Source organism: Oryza glaberrima, chromosome 2, assembly GCF_000147395.1.
Source record: "Oryza glaberrima chromosome 2, OglaRS2, whole genome shotgun sequence".
Taxonomy (NCBI): domain Eukaryota; kingdom Viridiplantae; phylum Streptophyta; class Magnoliopsida; order Poales; family Poaceae; genus Oryza; species Oryza glaberrima.
Genome location: NC_068327.1, coordinates 8,613,426 through 8,636,678, shown reverse-complemented (window position 1 = coordinate 8,636,678; position 23,253 = coordinate 8,613,426). Strand labels below are relative to the sequence as shown.

The following is a 23,253-nucleotide window of genomic DNA, read 5'->3' as shown; positions in this document are numbered from 1 at the left end:
ACAATTATGATAAAACAACTACTTATGCCGATGTTGGATCCATATAGTGATGTGTATGTGTCACTGTTGCTCATGGCCTACTAAAATTAGAAAAGAAAGGGATATTAGTTAATAAAGTAAGCATGTTTGCATTATATTTAAATAATTTTTTCTTTACGATAGAAATAAGAAAAAATCTCACTATAGTAACCACACTAGAAATAAGAAAAAATATCGCTATAGAATAATAAAAAAATCTCAATTTTTTTTCCTTCTGAATGATGTTATTCGTTGTGAACACTGAAGTAGATGATGCAGTGAAAGTCTAAAGACTTGATACACATAATAAAATATGAGATGATATTATAAGGCGTGCAATTCAAACTTAGATCATTAATGCTTAACCTAAAGGACATAATATACTTAGATTGGTTTTAATAAACATATTCTGCACACGCACATGCATAGGTTTACTTATTATTTCCTTCTGAAAAACTTTTTATTCACTATCCTTTACTCAACCTAAAAAACTAAATGCATGTGGAACAACATATTACATGACAAGACTAGATAGTAAATTAAACTTACAATATCAAACAAGGACATAAATTTCATCAACCCAAACAAAACTATTCTAATAACAAATGTTTGTTGGCTGTGTTTCTTGAAAAGATTAATTTTAGATAGTAGATTTTGGATTCTATATGACATTAGGATGCCACACTAGCCATCTCATTCCGCAGCACAATACGACTTAAAGATCATGAGGATCCAATACTGTGTAAATGAAAAAAATGGAATTGTGATTATATAACTAAAAACAAACAAGAAGTTAAAAGCATTTCGACTTCATTCAGTTGACCTTAATATCCTCTCCCTTTCAGAAAATAAACAAGTAATAAACAACATGCTGCTGGTAGTATTCACCTAATTGATCAATAAAACATCATCCCCTGCGTAATTTCCTCCGACATATATTTGAACCATTATATGGATGGTTATAATTTCCTCCGACATATATTTGGACCATTATATAGATGGTTATAAAGGTTACAAGATTGCAAGCCACAACTTTTTCTAGAAAACTCTGGCGTGTGATAACCCAACAATCATACCTAGCGATACCTAGGGTTAAAGCATTAGCTACAATAAGATAAAATGGAACAAATTAAACAAATGTAAAGAAGAAAATTAAAGGAAACTGATCGATGATATTGCAAGCATGTTCATCGCCATGCAAGCAATACTAGTGCACAATAATACACATGGCTTGATCTGTTGGATTGTGTATGTTTTAGTATATGTGTGTTCAGACCCAAATATACCAATATATTATTATGTAGACATATATGTTATCAACTTGGGATATTTGCTATCTTGTTTTTTAGGGGCCGCTATATAACGGAATCCCGTTTTCGAACGGGATGACCCCGAGTAGGTATAAGGTGTGATACATATCAGGTATCAGATGATTCTACACACGTTTCAGGTGATACTTATCAGGTATCATGCAATTTCTACCACGTATCACGTGATACTTGTTGACGGTCGTTATCGATCAGTTTTGACCGTCAATATTACTAAAATAGAGGAGAACTAGTGATGCTTGCAATGCATATATCTGTTAGAATAATAATATCCCACTAGTATTAGGTATACTAACCTTTTGCAGAGAATGACAATAAAGTGGAGGAGAATCGACATCAACTCAGACGATAAATCAATCGGACGGTGTCGAGAACCAGACTTGTGTATGAATGGGCTGAGAACTCAGAAATAACACGACATATTGGGCCAAAATTCACAAGTCTACGGAGGAGGACTAAAGGAGGCTGCTAGCCGAAGATGGGCTGGGTTGGGCCAGCCCGTGGTTCGGCCGAACCTCCCGTGGCGCCGATGGATGCAGGGTATGGATGGACGGCTGGGATTGATCCCCAATGACGGTTGGAGGGTATTACAGACCATTCCAACCGTCACAACCATAATTACCTGCCTATTTAAGGAGTTCACTCTCTTCACTTCAACACACACCTCAAGTAATAGCTCTCTCTTTTCTCTCAAGATTAGTTTAGTAGTATCTAGCTGGTGGAACAGGAATAGAGTAGAAATCAAGAGTCCGGAAGCCTTCGGAAGAGTTTGGGTATGGCTCTAGTAGCTTTTCTCTTCTCTTTTGTAAGCTTTGTACTTTTATTAGAATACTCTTCTATATACATTTATGGTATTAAAATACTTTCAGAGTATATGAATGCCTACTTTACATTATGTTCATGTTATACTGAATATACGGGTAGCTTATCTGGGAGATGCTTTGGTGCGAGCATAATGTTTGCATATGCAATTACTCTATATCATGACAATGATATTAGAGTAGTATCTGGTAGTTTAGGTGTCGTGTCTAGATTACGGGATATCATTATTTAGGGTTATATATTGTGGATGAAAGGTGGGTCGCTAATGGTGACAGTTCAGTACGGGTATTCCTCCGTGCCGGTATATAATCCTAAGTTAATTCCCTGGGGAGGGTATTCCTCCGTATTTAGCCCTAGTTGTATGGTTATGACGGGCTATCGTAAGGAACTCGGCAGCCAGGGGTGGCTTCTCAAAGTACCAAGAGGGCATCGGATAGAGGGTATTAGCTAATATATCGGTTAACTAGAATGTATGTATACTATGTATATTAGAAGTATAGGAATAGATTATCTTTCTCTTTTCCGTCCACTTAGCTTAGATAATATGTTATGAGAATGAGTAGCTAATGCTTGTGTGTCACTCTACCCTTAGATTATGTTAACCCCTGCTTAGAATATGATTATCACAAGTAATATATAAATTATTAGTCAAGTTCTCTCTACATGATCTTCCCACAGGATAAAATAAATATGATACCCTTGGAATACTCTCGGGTGAAATGCGACAATGGTATATCCGTGCGCTTGCGGATAAACTCTGTAACCATAATATACCAAGAGTATTTCTGCGCCATTGCTGGGAATTATATTTCTAGTAATGTCGTTAAGAAATACCAACAATACTCGCAAGGTATCATGTGATACATATCAGGTATCAGACGATTTCTACCACGTATCGCGTGATACTCGCGAGGTATCATGTCAGGTATCAGACGATTTCTACTATGTATCGCGCGATACTTACGAGGTATCGGATGGTACCTACCAGGTATCAGGTGATTCCTAGTAGATATATTTGTGCATCCCGTTGGGGGAGGAGCATCCCGACACGCGGCCGGCCACCTGCAGCCATCACCTGTAGACGAGGATGGCGACGGCGACGGCGGTGGCAGGGGACGGGCGCGGCGGCGGCGGTGAGGGACGGCGACGGTGGCGGTGGGTGCGGGCGCGGCGGCGGCGGGGGGAGGGGCATGGCGGCGGTGGGGGACGGGGACGGCGGCGGCGGGGGACGGGCGTGCGTTGATGGATTCGGCCGCGTCGCATGGGTGAGAATTGCGTTTGTGGAGGAGGAGCATCCCGTTGGGAAACGGTATCCCGTCCCCTAGCATTCCCTTGTTTTTATTGCCTTTTGCATTTCACAGTAAACTTTATTTGTTACTTTTGCAAGCTCTTACCACATTATTTGTAGAACCGTTATTAGATCTTGTGATGGAGAATTCTTAACACTCAGTAAGAACCCCCAATAGTTGTGTGTTGATTTCTCAGGTTGATTAGATCTACCACTTCAATCGCAACTATACTTCTTGAGAGAATCTATTCTATGCCACTGAGCTTATCTCAGTTCAATGATTTGCCACTGACATTCTCTCTTTGTACAATATACTGATGACTTTATGAATTATTCTACAATATGCCATTGGGATGGGGCCTTTTTTAAAAAATACCCAAAATACCCTTAGAGACATCTATGATTAACAATTAATTTATCTCATTAGAAAGTTTCAGAAAACTATGAATTTTTTATATGGCCTCCTTACACAATAGAGAAGTATGTACATAAGTTTCAATTTTCTTTGGTATTTTTTGTTTTTAAGAAAACAAATATTTTTGTGTGGTATATCTGAGAGAAATAGCTTACACAAAAGATAATAGCAAAAAATATCTTATGTTGCATATGAAAGATAATTCACATTAAAAAAACAACACGAAATATAGCATATAACAAATAAGTTATATTTAAAACATAGAAATGCAAAAAAAATTGAAACTTATATACAAACTTTTATACTGTGTAAGGAGACCACATAAAAGTTTTCATTTTTTTAAAACTTATAATGATATAAAATCAATTGTTGACCTTATATGTCCATAAATGTATTTTAGGTGTTATTGAAAAATAGGCCCAATCCAATGACGTATTGTAGAACAATTGATAAAGTCGCCGGAATATATTGTAGAAAGAGACAAAGTTAGTAGTAAATTGTTGAACTATGATAAACTTAGTGGTATAAAATAGATTCTCTCAAATTTTAGTGGGGGCTTCATTGGGGCTTTATGGTTGCAACGCAGGTAGTGGGGGCTCGAGACCCCATAGCCCCCACGGTAGATCTGCCCCTGGCTTCAACTTCAGCTCCACCTCTCCTGGAACTGAAGCTCAGACAAATAGTTTCAGTTTCACCTAAAATGGGAGCGGAGCTGAGTGGAGTTCTCTCACAAAATGAAGAGAAAATTCCCTGTGTACCTCTGAATATTCGCCCAATCCCTTCTATACCACTGAGATTTGCTCATTCCCTTCTATACCCCTAAATTTTATTTTGGATCACTTCTATACCCCCTCCATCAGTTGACCATTAAATTCATACCATAAAGTCCATTTTACCCTTTGCAATCAAGAAAATATAAATTTATGAAGTATATTGATGGAGTGTATAAATTTATTGTATGCGACTATTATATTTATGAGTTAATTTTGTGAGATATTATTTAATAAAAGTATTTTTTATCTCGCATAACAAGATTTATCTTATAAAAAATTTCGTACTACTATAACAAAATATGCTATATATCCAGTTTTTAATGGTAAAAATTTTTTTTTGTTTTATCTAAAATAAATTTTGTCATAGATAAAAAAAATTTCCCTTCGCGAGGAGAAACTAAAATATTACTTTTGTTAAATAATATCTCACAAAATAATCTCATACTTATAATAATCGCATACAATAAATTTATACACTTCATCAATATACTTTATAAATTTATATTTGAGTAAATTACACCCACGGTACAACAACTTGGCAGGTGGGTGTGATATAGTATAATAACTTGAGAATTGAACGTCCGGGTGCAACAACTTAATAAGTGAGTGCGTTCTAGTACAACAACTTGACAATTTAGTATTTTGGTGCATCAACTTGGCTAATCATATGTTATGTGAGTTTTTTTTTCACGATATCAATATGCCATTACATAGCAATCCTACGGATATTACCTTACTATATTGAATTTAATCTTTAAGAATTATACTACACATACAATTTACATCCAATTACCTTTAAGAACTTTTTTTCTTCACCTTCTCGAATATCAACCAAATATAATAATTTCTACATCCAATTTAATTGACTTTCGATTATTAGTTATTAGGATAAAATATAAATATGCTTACACAAATCCACACTAATATATTGTCAAAATATGTACTTAAAATTGAATTTATATAAAAAAATGCTCCAAATAATTAAGTTGTTGCATAACTTCTTAATTTATTGTATCAAAATTGTACCTACCTTGTAAGTTGTTGTATTTATATGATCGTATATAAAGTCCTTAAACTAAATTGCACCTATATGCTAAGTTGTTGTACTAAAATGCTTATTTCTCAAGTTATTACACCAAATTGCACCCACCTGCCAAGTTGATGCACCGTAGGTGTAATTTATTCTTTATATTTTGTTGATACCAAAGGGCAAAATGGACTTTATGATAGTGATTTAACGGTCAACTAATGAAAGGAGGATAGAAGGGATCCAAACTAAGATTTAGGGGTATGGAAGGGAATGAGCAAATTTCAGGGGTATAGAAGGATTGCGTGAAATTTTAGAGGTACACAAGGAATTTTCTCCAAAATGACCTAGAGAGGTGAAGTTGGGTTTAGGCAGCTCCACAACTACACTCCAGATCCAACTCCTGAAACTAAATTTAGGAGTTGAAGCTCTACCAAACAGGCTCGAAGCGTCCCTCAACTTTTAAAGCCAATGCAAATAAGATCCCAGGGCGGTTTCAGATGACATAGCACCTACATTATGTTAACGTGACACTTAAAGTTAAAAAAAAGGGACCTGCATATTAGTGAGTTTCCAGTTATAAAAATAAAAAAATTACAGTTTGTCACCTTTTTCTTTTCTTTCCTTTTCCTTTTCCTTTTCTTTTTTTTCTCTTCTTGCTTCTTGTCCTTCTCGGCATCCTAGGGTGGCGGGGAGAAGGGCGAGTGACGGGTTGTGTTGTGGAGGGAGGAGGAGGACGAGCAGAGGCGTTGCGGTGGGTGGCGCTGCAGCAATTCCCAACTGTGGCATGCGTGAGGAGGGCCTGCTTTGGTTACTGCCGAGAAGCGGAGGTAGGCGCAACCATCTTCTGTCTCGGCTCCTTGACACGGGAATCCCATGGTTTTTTTACCTTAAGTGCCACGTCAGCTGGAATCATTATTCAAGCCACCTTGGAATTACTGGTTTTGAGTGTCGAGGGATGTGTCGTATTTGATATTGCGGTTGAAGGACGAATGTCAAACTTAGCGATATTGAGGGACCTAAGTGAACTTATTCTGGCTCAGATTGTGCTTGGGCTGAAAAGGCCGTATTGGATGGCCCATGATGTCACAGCCTGATTTTCCGTTTCAGGAATTTATAAGTTATTTAATAAATTATTAATAGAATTTATATTAAATGTTCATTAATTTACAAGTGATGTTAAATGTGGGAAATAAAATTTCCTAAATTTAAAGCATGGATGGATTTAATTTGTATTAAATTCTCCATGATTAATTATACTCTCTGAAATTTTCTCGGATTTTTCGGAGCTCAATTCCTAATTTTAATAATACAAAGAACATTTCAGTAATTATTCACATATTAAATTAATCATGAAATGAGCTGGTTTCAATTTTGTTAAATACTTAGAGTGTCATGTTCAAGATTTTTCTTGGAATTATTTGAGCATTGGAAGTATTTTTAACAATTGAAAGATCATCTCATTGGTTAATTTATTTGGAAAAGCAATAAAATCTTCCTTCCTAGTCTTGGGCCGAATTCAGCCCATTCTCTCCCTTCCTCTCAGCCCGCAGATAAGTCTTCTTTACCTCCCTGTCGCTACAGTGCTCCTTCTTCAACCTCTGGACAGAGCCAGAGCCGAGCCGTGCCGTGTCCTGTTGCCGCCGCCTCCTCCTTCCAAATCCGGCCACCCCGTTGCTCTTTTTTCCAAATTAATTGCGGAAATGGAATCCTCTCAATCTCCTCTTCCTTTTCCCCAAGAAATCCCCAAAAGTTTCTATGGAAATCCTTTCCAATTTCACGGTTCAATCTTTCCTTACTCCGGCAAGAACCCTAGACTTTCCCGAGTTTTCCCGTCGATTTGGGCTCGGACCCGAGCTCCCGTGCCTATATAAAGGACCCCCTAGTCGTTCTCTACCTATCCCCTCATGTCTCATCTTCCGCTGTCGTCGGAATCGCCCTCCCCGCGAGCTCCTTCTCTCTCCGCCGCCGGTAGCCGTTCCAGCCGCCGTGCGCCGTCGCTGATCAGCGCCACCACCTCCCTCAGCTCCGCAAAGTCGAGCTCTATCCCGGCCGCTGGTTCTTTTGCGCCAAATCCAACCGGAGATTGGCCGTCATCGTGAACCGGAGCGCCACCATCACCGCCGTGCCTCCAGCCGCGCCGTTCGTCGTCGTCCGTCGTCGCCTTCGGTCGCCGTCGTATCCATTGGATTTGCAGCTGCGAGGAGAAGCCCGTCCGCCATCTGTCATCCGCCGAAGATCGCCGGAAAGTCATCGCCGGCCATCTCCTTCGCCGTTCATCGCTGCGTAAGTGTTGGTAAGCATTGCCGTTGCCTCCTCTTTCTCCCGGTGCCCTCCGTTTGTATTATTGTGCCGTGGTTCGCCGGCAACCGCCGCTCCTATGTCATTCACCGGTGTACTTTATCCCTAGGGTTTTAATTCAATTTAATCCGTTGTTTGTCTAGCGTCGTCGTCGTCTCCATGTGTTGCCCCCGGGTCACCGTCGTCATCTCTCTCTCCGATCGCTTTGGTTCGGTGAGACTTCTATCCGTGTTCCCTCGGTTTAGTTTTTATTCTCTCGTTTTTGTCGTTGAGTAGCCGCCGCCGTGCCGTGCTTAGCTGCTGCCCTAGCGTCGCCGCTGCGCTAGCCGCCTAGCCGTCGCTGTGCCGCTCCTTGCTACAGCCATGCTGCTGCTGCTCGTGCGTGCCAAGTCGCTGTCGTCCCACTACCATAGGCACCGTCTGCCGTCGCTGTGTGTCGTCGTCACTGTGCCGTCATCCTAACCCTAGCCGCGTGCCTCCGCCGAGTCGCCGCCGCCTAGCCGAGCCAAGTCGCCCTAGTGCCGCCATGTCGCAGCTGTGTGCCGCTTAAACCTAGCCGCCGCTTTAGCCCGTTGCTTAGTAGCCGAGTTGTCTAGCTGTAGGTGCAACCCTAGGTTCCTACCGGCCTATCGTTTGTCGTACCGGGGCTTTACTGTGAATCGTGTTTAGCCCACTGGTTTAGCCGCAGCCGTTGTTGAGTCGTTCGCTCGTTCGTTCAAATGAGGTGTTCCCCGTGCTTCGTTCGTTCGTCCGTGTTGAGTCGTCCTTTAGTTCAGAGCCGCCAGTTCCGTTCGCCGGTTTCGGTTGATCATTTGGGTCATCCCGTGTCACGTAGAATTGACTCGTTGAGTTGGTATCTCGTGAGGCCTGCTTGCCAGATCAATCTAAGCCATCCGATCTTGGTCAACTCTCGGTCAAGATTAATCTCAGCCGTTCAAAATCGATATAAATTCGTTCTCTCTTTTCAATGGCATATTAGTTCTTTTTATTATATGTCATCTACCAAATATGATCTAATCTTTTTCGGAGGTTATTTTAATCTTTTGTCTCAGTTATAAATCATTTGTAAATGGTTTAATTAATTTGGAATAGTCTTTTCTTTAATAGGTTTAATTGGAATTAAATCTTGTAAAATTCATAACTAATTCATATGAAATCAGAATGAGGCCGTTCAAGTCTCTAAATTCATCTAAAATCATGATCTACATGTTTTTTTTTTACTTTATTTGGTTTTTATTAGTATTTTTCTTTGTTTTGCATGTTAGCTTGTCGTTTCCGTCGTTGTGAAGGTTCGTGAGAGCGTCGAAAGTGGTTCAGAAGATTAATTGAAGACCGATTATTGCAAGGCAAGTCACACAGATCCCAAACACAATTCCTTTGAGCATGTTGGTTCTATATTTAAATTCTCTATTTATTTCAACTGTGCATTTATTTTCGAATGTCACCGGGAGGTGTGAACTTATTCCTTTGTTATGGCTAATTTGCATTGATTACCCTATTTCTTGATTACCTTGGGTTATAATTTGACTAGTTGGATTTATATATATTGGTTCAACTAGATGTCAGACATAATTGCTTAGCCATGCTTAGAATCATTAGCACACAATTGGGATAACTAATGTTTCACTATTACTTAATGATGGATATTTAATGATAGCTCACGATGGTCAATCGTGATTGGTTAATTAATTAATGTGCCAGCTAAAACTTGGTAATGGTGGGTTGTGAGCACATGGTTTTGATGGTCGTACTCATGACAATTAAGGACCGGTTCACGAGTTTCGGTTGTGAAACATTAATCGTACCAACCACAAGCGAGAGTGGGCAACGGCTAGACACTTTGTATAGCAAGACTCATTGTGGTGTGCCAGATTGAGAAGTGGCGGAGATAAGCACACGGGGGTCGCTGGGGAGTCCATGCCTTGTTTTATAAGAGGGTGATTATGATCCAGGAATGGTGCACTGCTTTGGGTTGAGTTATGCGAGGGGTCTTGTCACAATCACTCGCCATGGTGACGTATCTACGCGGACACGGTGACATGACGGTTGGTTGTGTCTTGTGGGTACAGTGGTACACCTCTGGCCAGAGTAAAACTATTCGAATAGCCGTACCCGCAGTTATGGGCGGGTCTAACAATGTCTTTCGTGATTAGTCTCACACTTCTCACCATAATAAATGATGCTATAACTGGTAATAATTTGATTAGCTCCTGGTTTGGAATGGTATATTCCTGGTTTGGAGATAGATCTGTACAGCCGGGTATGGTTGTTCAGGATGGTTGGGCCTGTGCAGCATGGGTGTGCTGTTCAGTGTTGATTAATATTGATGATTAATTACTCTACTGTTTTACAATTCTTAAATGTCTGCTAAATGCTGCTTTTGCAAATGAGCCCTATATTTTGTCACTCTTTGGTATCCTTGTACACTTGCATACTTGCTGTGTGGCTTGCGAAGTATTCCATATACTCACCTTGCAATAATCAATCAAACTTCAGTTGAAGAAAAGGATCCAGATGGAGAAGACGGTTGGCTTATACCCCAGTTGAGCTGCCTGTGGGAGTGGAGCCGGAGCTTCGCTAGACCGTAATTCCGCTGCTGTTTTCTTTTCTTTTGTAAGTATGTAACGTTATTATTATGATGAATCTGTATATTAAATTGTCAGTTTGTGTACCTCTTCTGATTCCTGGACGAGGATTTCATGCACAAATTAGTTCGGAAATTACTAGTGAATTTCTGGGCGTGACACATGAGAAATAGAAAAACTGGGCCTCCATGATCTGCTTATGCCTTAGGGTAATGTGAAGTTTTTGTTTAATGTGAAGTTTTTGTTTAGGAAAAGAATGTAAAGCTTTCATTTTGGGAGATGAATTCGATCTTAGTTAATTGGGACAATTCCGTTTTTCCCCACCTTGATCTCTAATAGTGATTTTGTCCCTACTTTTTTGGGTTTTTGTTTTTGCCTCCACTTTTTTCAACCGAAAGAGGTGTTTAGCCCTGGTTTGGATGGAAGTTAGTGGGACTAGGTTTATGGCAGGAAATAAAGATTTTTCGAATTAGTGATTTACCCTTTTTACCTCTCTGAAAGAGTTAAGAGCCATACAGACTCTGTCTCCTCTCCTCTCGCGTGATTCAAACCCGAGACCTAGATCTCCCTAGTCGGCAGCGAGTGGGCGGCGGCATCGACCAGGCGCCGCTCCTTCCGGTGCATCCGAGCCCAGCGCTGCGCTAGGCGGCGGTGGGGTGGAGGGGGCTAGGCGGCGGCGTTGAGGTGGCTGGGTGGCGCCGAACAGCAGGGGGCTCGGATGCGGATGGCATCAGCCCTGTGACGTGAGCTTTTGGTGGCTTTGATTGTGTAAAATGTTGTTGAAATTTTGTCAAAATTTGTGTTCAATTTCTATCAAAATGCTGCTGAAATTTTGTCAAAATTTCGTCAAATTCAAATTTTATCCAAATTGTAATGTCAAAATCTGTCATTTAATTTTAAACATATTTAAAAAATAAATTTCCAAAGCCATTGCATAATGGGGGCAAAAACACAATTAATGAATAGATATGGGAGAGAGTATAAATGTCATGTTTAACACCATTAACTCCTCCATCCAAAGCAGGGGCAAAAGTATCTTTCGGTTAAAAAAAGATGGGGGTAAAAACAAAAACCTATAAAAAGTAGGGGCAAAATCAATAGTAGAGATTAAAATGGGAGAAAAACAAAATTGTCCCTAATTAATTAATTAATTGCGATTCCAATGAGAGAATTGAGCGAAATCCTGGTTAAATTATTCAAACAAAGTTTCGCATTAAATTTCAAAATATACTTTTCAGGAATATTTGGGATGAAATTTTTTTTGCGAACATATACCGTCGATCTCGTACAACCGTTGTGCCAAAATGATGGAGGCGTGACGTCGCAGGCGAGACCGCGCGGTCTCGCGGAATGAAAGTCGCTGAAACAATCTGCGACAGTGTCAACCGGCTCCATTTAATTAGTGATTAAGTAAATAATTAAATATTAACTAATAATAATTAGTGATTAATTAATTATTAATTAATCACTAATTGATTAGCAGTCCGGTATCGCTACTTCAGTGAGCGAGACCGTTCGGTGCCAGTCCGGTCTCGCGCTTTCATTCCGCGAGACCGCGCGATACCGCACACTCCCATCATTTTCGCGCAACGTTTATTCGAGATCGACGGTATATTTTCACAAAAAAGTTTACATCCGGAATATTTTAAAAAGAAAACTGGATAAACAGTATATTTTTAAATTTAATTAAGTTTAATCACCCGAGACGAGAGCGACTGAGGAAAGGAGGAGAGTGTGGTTCGTTACTTCGTTCCTCTTCTTACGGTTTGCAACGTGTGCAGATTGTTTTGATCACCCGAGGCAGTGATTTCCGTTGAATTATTGTCCATACCCGGGCAATGACAATTTGTTGTTTGCATTTTTTTTATCTAAGAAACTGCCGCAAGTTGTTTGAGTTAGAAACTTTCAGATGTATCTATAATATAATTGAAATATAATTGTAGTGTAACTATACTATAATCGTGCTATAACTATACTAGAATTATCATATAACTTATGTAAAACTTGCATCAAACTATGGTTTGAGTAGCTAGCACTAGGATTTTTGCTAGTGACATGTGTAAAAATTTCTTTATAGTAATTTTTTTCTTTTATGCACAAATCTCGAGACGATTTGATGGTTACAAATATGAGTTTTTTTAGGAAAAAAAACTTATGAAAGTTTTATACCAAATCCGATTTTTGTTTCCTTCAACTTTTTATAGCTGCGGTGCTAGCTGATTTTACTCGTTACCGTGAATTAATACTCCTACCAAACCTGTGGTTTTGATGGTCAGGCAGGTCAGCGTGGGTCACGTTTCTGTTCTTGCTTAGGGCAGTTCCCAAATAAAATTTTTCACATATTCACATCGAATATTATATTTAGACACATATACGAAGTATTAAATGTAGAAAAAAAACTAATTACGTAGTTTACGTATAAATTGCGAGATGAATCTTTTAAGCCTAATTACGCCATGATTCAGTAAATATTTGTTAACGATAGATTAATTAGGCTTAATAAATTCGTCTCGCAGTTTTCTGGTGGAATATATGTAATTTGTTTTATTATTAGACTATGTTTAATACTTTAAATATAGCCTTGTTTAGTTCCCAAAATATTTTCTCAAAAACGTCACATCAAATCTTTGGGCACATGCATGAAGCATTAAATATAGATAATAAAAAACTAATTGCACAGTTTGCATGAAAATCGCGAGATGAATCTTTTGAGCCTAATTAGTCCATGATTAGCCATAAGTGCTACAGTAACCAACATGTGTTAATGACGGATTAATTGAGCTTAATAAATTCGTTTCGCGTTTTCCAAACGAGTTATAAAATTAGTTTTTTCATTCGTGTCCGAAACCCGTTTCGATATCCGGTCAAACGTCTAATGTGACAATAATTTTTTTTTTCGCGAACTACACAAGACCTATCTGTCCGTATATCCAATGTGTCCGTATATCCAATGTGACATGCAGTGTTTTTTTTTTTTTTTTTTTTTTTTTTTTTTTGCCAACCCTTAATGAACCCATCGGTTGAGCCGTTTGCTGGTCAACAAGAGTGTGGACACAGGACAAAGCTCGGGCTCAGGCTCAGGCTCAAAGCTCGGGCTGTGGGCTGTGGCCGCCCAGGCTCCTGGTTTGGTGGGTCCCTTCCATTTTGACCGTCTTGCTCTCTTCGTATATACTCCTACTAGGCGAAGTTGGAGAAGAAGCAGCCGAGCAACAGCAGCAGGCAGCAGGCGGATCGATCGAGAGAGAGGCTCAGGAAAGTGGCAGGGAGCATCCCTCCATCGATCAACAACCTTCTCATCCGGTAAGTTCTCCCAGATCGAGATCGGCTCCCCTCTCTCTCCATTTGTTTCTCCGCAGGTGTGTAGTGTAGGCAGCGGCAAACTGTGATTTGTTTTTGGCGGATTTCTTCTTGTTGTTCTTAGGTGGGTTTAACTCTAACTCTAACCCGGCTGGGAAGGGGAGAATTTGAAACAAAATATTTTCAGGCATCTATACAAATGCATCTGTTCTATGTTAACCTTTTGAGTTTTTTTCTTTTTTTACTGAATCATCCGGGAATCTTTTGAGATTCCTTCTTTTACTTATGGCCGCGTTTAGTTCCTTCTCCAAATTTTTTTTAACGTATACGGACACATATTTTAAATATTAAACATAGACTAATAACAAAACAAATTACAGATTTTATCTATAAACTGTGAGATGAATTTATTAAGTTTAATTAATCCGTTATTATTAAATATTTACGGTAGCACCGTATTATCAAATGGTCTTTTGGATCAAAGTGTTCTCTCTGTTGTGCAGTGGGCATGGGGTCAGAGTGTTGGGCTCACTTTGAGAAGAAGGCTGGGCAGAGGGCAGAGTGCAGGCACTGCAATGAGTTGCTCTGCTACAAGAATGGCACCACGCGTCTCAACTGGGGGAGGCTAATGGGCGATTGGCGATCGGTGGGCGGTCGGTTTGCCCCGCCTCCCCCTATACTTCTCCCTCTTCTCCCCCTTCCTCCTCCCCTTCTTCTCTTTACTACAGTACACCACACAAATTTTTTTAAAAAACAAAAGTTAGAAAAATTTATGTACAGAAATACTATATATAAAAAAATTTGAATTCAAATTTAAATTTGAATCAGGTATATAAACTTTTGACTTATAAACTTTAGGTCTATAAACTTTATGTATATAAACTTTAGATGTACAGAAATACTATATATAGAAAATATTTGAATTTAAATTCAAATTTGAATCGGATATAATTCAAATTTAAATCGGGTATGTAAACTTTGGATCTATAAACTTTAGGTGTATAAACTTTAGATGTATAGAAATACTATATATAAAAAATATTTGAATTCAAATTCAAATTTGAATCAGATATAATTCAAATTCAAATTTGAAACGGGTATATAAACTTTTGACTTATAAACTTTAGATCTACAAACTTTAGGTCTATAAACTTTAGGTGTATAAACTTTAGATGTGTAAACTTGAGGTGTATAATCTTTAGGTGTATAAATTTACTAAAATAGAAAAGTAATGTGGTACCAAGAAAGGAAACCAGGTGGAGGGAGGGAGGGGGAAGGGGATCGATCGCTGATCCATCGCCAGGGCGATCGATCGCCAAACAGGATTTCCGGTCTCAACAGGCACTACAAGGAGACCTGCCCGGTGTTACATCCAAAGTCTGGGCGTTCCGGGCAGCATGCTCAAGCAGGGATTCACAATTTGCAGAATGCATCCACGTTCTCGAAACCGAGCTGTGGCAATTCGGGTCAGCAAACAGCAGCAGCGGCTGTTGCTGCTGAAGATCAGCTCATCAGGATGATCGCGCTGCACGGGTTCCCTTCCTCCATGGTGGACGACGTGGAGTTCACAAGATTTGTTCGGATGCTCTGCCCTGACTTTAAGATGCCATCGCAAGATGATGTCCGGAAGAGGTGCGATGAGCTCTTCGACCGAGAAATGAGCAGCTTGAAGGATGCTCTTGGGCGTACGCCTGGGCTTGTTAGCTTATCATCTGGAAAAACCCCAACTGCCTGGGGGACAGTCGCGTATTTGGCTGCCCACTTCATCGATGAAGAGTGGAATTTCCATTGCAGAGTCATACGAGTGCTTAAGGCATTTGAAGGGGACAATAACGAGATCTATGGTATCAGTGAGATATTGGATATCAAAGATTACTTCATAGACATTCCAGTCATACATTGGGGACCGAGAGAAGAAGAGTATATGGAGGAAATTTTATCTCATTGGGGCCTTTCGCCTAAGCTTAGTGGCGTTCTAATAGAAAATTTTGGTATGACAGACGTTGGAGACAAATTGCACGATTATAATGATGTACCGCATCTATATCCAACCCAATATGAGCTGCTCTGTGCTACCAATTTACGGTGGGATTTACCTGATATTGCTTCGACTCTACAGTATCCATTCCATTGTTACGAACAAGATTGCCTCGATGCCTCTGAAGATGAAAATTTGAAGAAGAAACGTAGAGAAATTTCTTCGCACTTGCAGCTAGATCACCCTTGGACATACAATAAGTGATGGTATGCACATTATTATGCGCTACAAATTATTCACAAGGAATGCTCTTCTGGACCAGCAAAAATTAGAGCCTTAGCAGGCAAAGTCATATTCCATGAGACATGGATTATTGAAGTGTTACGCACTACGCTAGGAAGGATATACCATGCCATCAAAACAATTTCAGCCTCCAGCTTGCCTACTTCAAATTTGGTCCTCATAGAGATGCTGGAAGTGAGAAACACGTTAGTAGTCGGCTTCAACGATGGTTCAGGAAGGATGCAAAATTCCAGTGGTGAACTAAGTGATCGTTACAAGGATGAAAATGTTCTAATATCTGTTCAGAGCGCAATAAGCATACTTGACAGCTTTGTGTTGAAGTCATATTTGTTACTAAATCTATGACCTTTAAAATATAAATTTATATTATTTAAAGATAAAATATATCACTCTATAAATTTAAACAAATATTATAGTTAATTTTTATTTAAATTGGTGAACCCAATTGTTTAGACCATTAGATTAGATGCATTTTATTTAAAAACCTAATACCTTATTGCTCTGTGTATGTATACGGGAGAATTATATAACTATTGGCTAGAAAAAGACAAAAGAAAAAATATAAGTAGTCTTGCTACAAATGCTCCTAAGCCGTTATGTGGCATCCTATAAATGCTCCTAAGCCGCCTTGTGGCACGCTAATAAATTAAAGAATTTTATTAAAAAAGCAAAACATCTAACATTGATTTTCATTAAATTTGGTGGACCCATTATTTGTAACCATTAAATTTATCTATAAAAAAAATACTAAAAGTCCATTAAACTTTCTACAAACGTTCTCAAGCCGCCACGTAGCACTTCTACAAACGCTCCTAAACCGCCAGGTGGCAATGTCTAATCTCACCGTCAATTTTCACTTAAATCGGTGGACCCGATAATTTATACCATTAGATTAGATTAGATGTATTTTTTTAATAAAAGGAAATGAACACCATAATGTTGGCCGAAAAAAAAACAAAAGCATAATTACTCTTAAATACGTACGTACGACTAAAAAAACCATCAAGCTGACATAATGTTCATCGAAGAAAAAAAAGGACCTACGCACAGACTTACTTAAAAAAAATAAAGCCAAAAGCAACATAAGTACATAAGTACATAGTACCATTGAAAAAATATAAAAACAACAAAGCCAAAAAATATGCGTACGTAATACCATTGAAAAAAAAATCTATGACCTTTAAAATATAATTTTCTATTATTTAAAGATAAAATATATCACTATAAATTTAAACAAATATTATAGTTAATTTTTACTTAAATTGGTGAACCCAATTATTTAGACCATTAGATTAAATGCATTTTATTTAAAAACCTAATACCTTATTACTCTGTGTATGTATACGGGAGAATTATATAACTATTGGCTAGAAAAAGACAAAAGAAAAAACATAAGTAGTCTTCCAACAAATGCTCCTAAACCGCTATGTGGCATCCTATAAATGCTCCTAAGCCGTCATGTGGCACTCTAATAAATTAAATTTTATTTTTTAAAAAAACAAAACATCTAACATTGATTTTCATTAAATTTGGTGGACCCATTACTTGTAACCATTAAATTTATCTATAAAGAAAATCTTCTTCTAATATTTGGGCCCACCTGGGAATCTTGGCATGTACATACGTACGTTTCGTACGTCTACTCCCCCTCTTTTTTACTTATTTCTTTTCCTACTATCACGCTTTTAGAAAAGCAAAAAATTCTATGTTAAACAATTAAGCAAATGTAACATCTAAATCATAAAACTAATGTTTGATCCGCTTATGTCTTTTGATTATTTTATATTTAAAAACTCATATCCACTTTAATTCAACTTTGAGAAGAAATATGTAACATTAATTAGGGCTACATCTTTTGACTTTTGTGTGCCACTTAAGAAGTTATACAATTATAAAAAATAAAGATATATATTTTATCATCGTACAAAACTTTATAAAAAATACTAGATATAATATAAGTAAAATGAACATAACTTTGGGTAATATAAAAAAAATTAGACCCCCATTCTAACACAATAAAAACTCAAAATAATAGTTAGATTATTAGATTTGTAGTGCACTCCTTAAAAAAAATGATTTGTAGTGTTCATATTTTTAATATCAACTATGAATATATTGTAGGTACAGACGAGTAAAAAAGATAGATTTTAATCAATCATTAAAGCTTTTATTTTATTTTTAGTTAATAAAGTAATACCAGCTAAAACACTATAACCGATAATAATTATTATATTTATATGCATACGTACTCTCCCCTTCGACTATCTCTTCCTCTCTCTCTCATTCAATTCTTTGGTCTTCTAAATTTTAACTGATTAATCAAAATGATAAATAATTAGAAACCAAAATAATTACATTTTTTAAGTTATATCCGACCCACTTTTAGTTTACTTGAATTTGTTTTTTATAACTAAATATATAATTCAAGATCTGTATTACCCATATTTTATGCTATTAAAATAAAAATTTGTCATTTTAACATATACACCTATCCTTTACAAGTACCTAAATAGCAAAAATAACAGAACATTATAAAATATAATAATAAGTATTATATCACCTTAAATCATTGTATATCATCTGCAATGCACTTAAGACGTCATGTGTTACATCTTAACTAAAAATAAAAATTAGAAATTATAGGAAAAAACATCTGACCATTAGTTTTCACTTAAATAGGTGTATCCATTATTTTAAAACAATTGATATACTTTTAGAACAATCCTATCATGCCATGTGTTAATCGGATATTAGAAATTTTGAGAAAACAAATAGATCATTGGTTTCAATTCAATCATTTTTTAAAAAGGAAAAAGTATGAATTACGCCATCGAACTATCGTAGTCGACCGAATTAACCTCCAAAACACAAAAACCTGACATCACTCACCCTGACTTTTCAATACTTTAAGAATTACCCTCCTCGACCCAATCCAGAGCAGTTTTGTCCTACGTGGCGTACGCATGACAATCCGGTCAACATTTTCTTTTTTAATGGTGGGCCCACCAGTCATATATACTCTCTCACCTCCTCTTTCCCCTCTTCCCTTCTCTCTCTCCATCTCTCCCAGTGAGCACGGCTGCGCGTGGCGCGCGGTCGGTCGGCGGCAACGCGCGGCCCATGTTTAAGTGCTTAGATGTTAATGACCTTCCACCTATTCTATATCATGGCATTATGAGTTTCTCAATATATTATTGCATACATAAAACACATAATTGGATAAAAACTTATATATGCTACTATTAACTTTAAATTTAGGACTCATGTTGACTAGGTATTTATTTTAGAAAAAACATTGTATATCACATATAATAGGGAAGCGAGCCGTACAATATGTATATCGCCTACGTACTTATTGACATGTTTTTTTCTAGAAAATGAAGAATTACTGATAATCGCTTATAGTAATAAATTAAATATTATATAGTTCAAACCTTACAAATATCATGTAAAAAATTATCTGAGCAATGTAGATGAAGAAAATTTATAAAGAAATTGTATTTTTTCAAGTACGAAATGTGTCATATGGTCGATATTCCATCTTAGAAGTTAATCAAACATATCCTACTTTACATGCCCACGCGAATACGCGGGCTATCTTCCTAGTTTTATATTAAAATTTTAATACCTACAGTTAGTATCTGTAGGTATAAAGTTTTATACTAGAAAACGTTGTAACTTTTGATACTTTCTCAAGAATAATAAAATTACCATAGTTAAGAATACAGACACGTATGGGGCAAATTCAAAACATCTAATCACTTCAAGGAAAAACGCTACAGTTGATTAGCATATATTAATTATTTGATTAAATATCAACTATTAAATTTTATTATTGTTTTTAGAATTACACAGTACAACGCATACACTCACAACGCACACACTCACAACGCACACACACTTACCCCTATGAATGCACGCACGCAAACACTACCTCTATGAGCATCTTCGAAGACTGGGCCGGCAAATCGTTGAGATTGACGAAGTCACCACTGGCGTCTCGCTGTCGACGGGTACGTCACCTACCACTGAAAACACAACGCTGTTAAATGCTGAAAAGTTCGCTTCCATAGGGAGTCAGAACCCAGGACCTCACGTGCTACATAGGCTCTTGTAACCACTAGGATACAAGCCCTTTCGCAGCTTTTATTATTGTTGATGCTCCCACCGTCCCAGAAAGACTACAATTTTACACAGTTTATATCTAACATTTAACCGTTTGTATTGTATGAAAATTTTGTATGGTTAGTATTTTTGTTGTTATTAAATGATAAAACATGAATAATACTTTATGTGTTTTTATTTTTTCATAAATCTATTATATTATTAATACAGCTTTGAAACGAGACTCCACATTCGCTGTGGGGGCTAGAAATTTCCAGATTAATCGGAGAAAACGAAAAGAAGAGTTCAAGTAGAAATACAAATTACGAAATTCAGAATTAAAAGTAACCAATATTAAAAGAAGAGTCCATGTAAGGATCCAATACAAGATTAATTAAAATTCAGAAGAAAATTAAATAAAATCTGAAATAAAAAAGATAAAAGGATAGTTCAAGTAGATATATAATTTTAAAATAACTAAACTTCGAAATTAAAATAAGTAATATTGAAAGAAGAGTCCATATAAGAACTAATACATTACTGAAATTTTAAAATAAAAATAAATTTAAATAAAATACGAAATGAAAAAAATAAAAGAAGATTTCAAGTAGGAATGCAATTTTAAAATAACTAAAATTTGGAATTAAAATAAATAATATTGAAAGAAGAGTCCACATAAGAACCCAATACAAGCTTAATTAAATTTTAAAATGAAAAAAATAATAAAAGACGAAATTAGAAAAATCGAAAAGAGAGTTCGAGTAAGGAATATCAAAAGATTAGTCCATATAGAACATTATACGAGATTAACTAAAAGTCAAAATAAAAAATAAACTAAATCCGGAAATTAGAAAAGAAAAAATAAGAGTTCAACTAGGAATACATTTCACAAATAAAAAAAAAGACTATTGAAAAATAGAATTACAATGATGATTAAGAGGAGGGACGACGTGCATGCCGTTCAACAGTACGGTTATGACAGTTGGCGGGACTTGTAGAAAGTAAAAAAAATAAACACCAATAATTATGTTTGATTTTTAAAATCTCAATGATAATAAGGATGGGATGCAGCGGGCAGCCGTAGAAGAGTATAGTGGCGAATCCGCTGACAGTTTGGCTGTACTTTTAGAAAGAAAAACAACACACATAAAAATTATGTTCGATTTTGAAAATCCCAATGACAAATAAAGAGATGAGGCAACGGACGGGACGTAGAGGAGTACATTGGAGACGTTTGATGGGACTTCTAAAAATTATGAAATCGAAACTCAACGAGACAATTAACTCTAAAAACTACAAGGACTGCAAATCTGGTCCTCATATAGATGCTGCAAGTGGGAGGCACGTTAGTACACGGACTCAACAATGGTTCAAGAATGATGCAAAATACCAGTGGTAAAGTAAGTTTCCATTACATGGATGAAAATGATCTAAAATCTGTTAAGGACGTAATAAGAATACTTGACAGCTTTGTGTTAAAGTCATATTTGTTACTAAGCATATCACTTATTCTAGACCGGAGATATAAGCTCGTCTACGTTGAAAACTTTCTCAAGAATTTTCAGAGCATTCGTGAGAATGCTCCCTCCCCTACAGATCTAGTTTTTAAGGTAGGAGAAGAATTTCGTCAGCTCTTCAGGGAGTACAACACAAAACTCACTGAAACAGACTACAATATTCAGAGCTATGATACAGAGCATACTAACCATGTCCACCGAATGGATGTGGATCCATCATTGCAAAGGGATGGTAGTACTTTGCAACTCACAGAGCAGGGCAATACGAATTCACAGGAACACATAAGAGAACTCAAAGACTATCTCCACGATGATACCATCCCTGTGGATCAAGAGGATTTCGATATTCTCAAGTGGTGGAAGGACAACCGTCGCAGGTATCCCACGGTAGCAAGGATCGCAAGGGATTTTCTAGCCATTCCATCTTCTAGTATGCCTTCTCCTCAGCTGATGACCGAGGTCACAAATCATCTTCGCCGCTACGTGTGACTCTGCTACTGCCTGTACTGCAGCTTGATTACCAGCTCTTTTGTCACCTGAATAGTATATGTACCAATTATACTCCCTCCGTTCACAAATATTTTACGCCGTTAACTTTTTAAAACATGTTTAACCGTTTGCCTTATTCAAAAAAATTAAGTAATTATTAATTATTTTCCTATCATTTGATTCATTGTTAAATATACTACTACTACTCAAGTTTTTGAATAATATTCACAAAAGTTTTTAATAAGATGAATGGTTAATCATGTTTAAAAAAGTCAAAGGCGTCAAATATTTTGGAATGGAGGGAGTATATGTCAATATGTCATGTCCTAATTTACTGTGTTCCATTCTCTGGATGGGTGAACTGTACAATTTTCCTCTTGCCACAGTAATATGGATATAAGTGAGGTTTTTTTTTCTTTGACACGATAAGAAATATTCTTGGCTGCAGTATTATGCTTCCTGTGGTAATCGGTGTAAAACAGATCCTATTTTTTTTTCCCTGATGGCACCATGATGAGTTGATGACTTGTTGTTTACCTTTTGATAGTTAGCGGCAGTTTGGTTTTTCTGTTTTGACTATTGCTGGTTTGTTCTATACAGTCGATGACGACTTGATGAAGTAGTGGTAGACTCTGGCCTAAGATGTGGACATGTTCTGATTTAATTTGGGATTTGGTCCCACTCACGTCACGCTCTTACACATGTTAGGAAGCAGGACGCCGGGAAGAAGAAGAAGAAGAAGATGAAGAAGAAGAAGCAAGAACACAAGCAGAGTTGAAAGCCAGCACACAAGCAGATTGAGAGGCCGGAAAGCAGGATACAACAGCCGCGACCTGAGCTTCGGATCAATTGTCCTAGTCCCTTTGCATTCGATTCATTTCAACGTGCATTGAATATCTGCTCTGTGTTACACCGTTTGAGTTTGTTTCTCCTATATCATATCGTTTCATAATTAGAATCCGAAATTCTGTCTCATTGAACAGATAGAGGGATAGAGGAGAGCAACCG

The 23,253-nt window shown here is 37.4% G+C and overlaps 1 pseudogene; it reads left to right on the top strand.

The window, feature by feature from the left end:
• Positions 1-14,260: 14,260 nt before the first annotated feature.
• On the top strand, positions 14,261-22,245 carry LOC127761914 (zinc finger BED domain-containing protein RICESLEEPER 3-like; annotated as a pseudogene).
• The last annotated feature ends 1,008 nt before the right edge of the window (positions 22,246-23,253 follow it).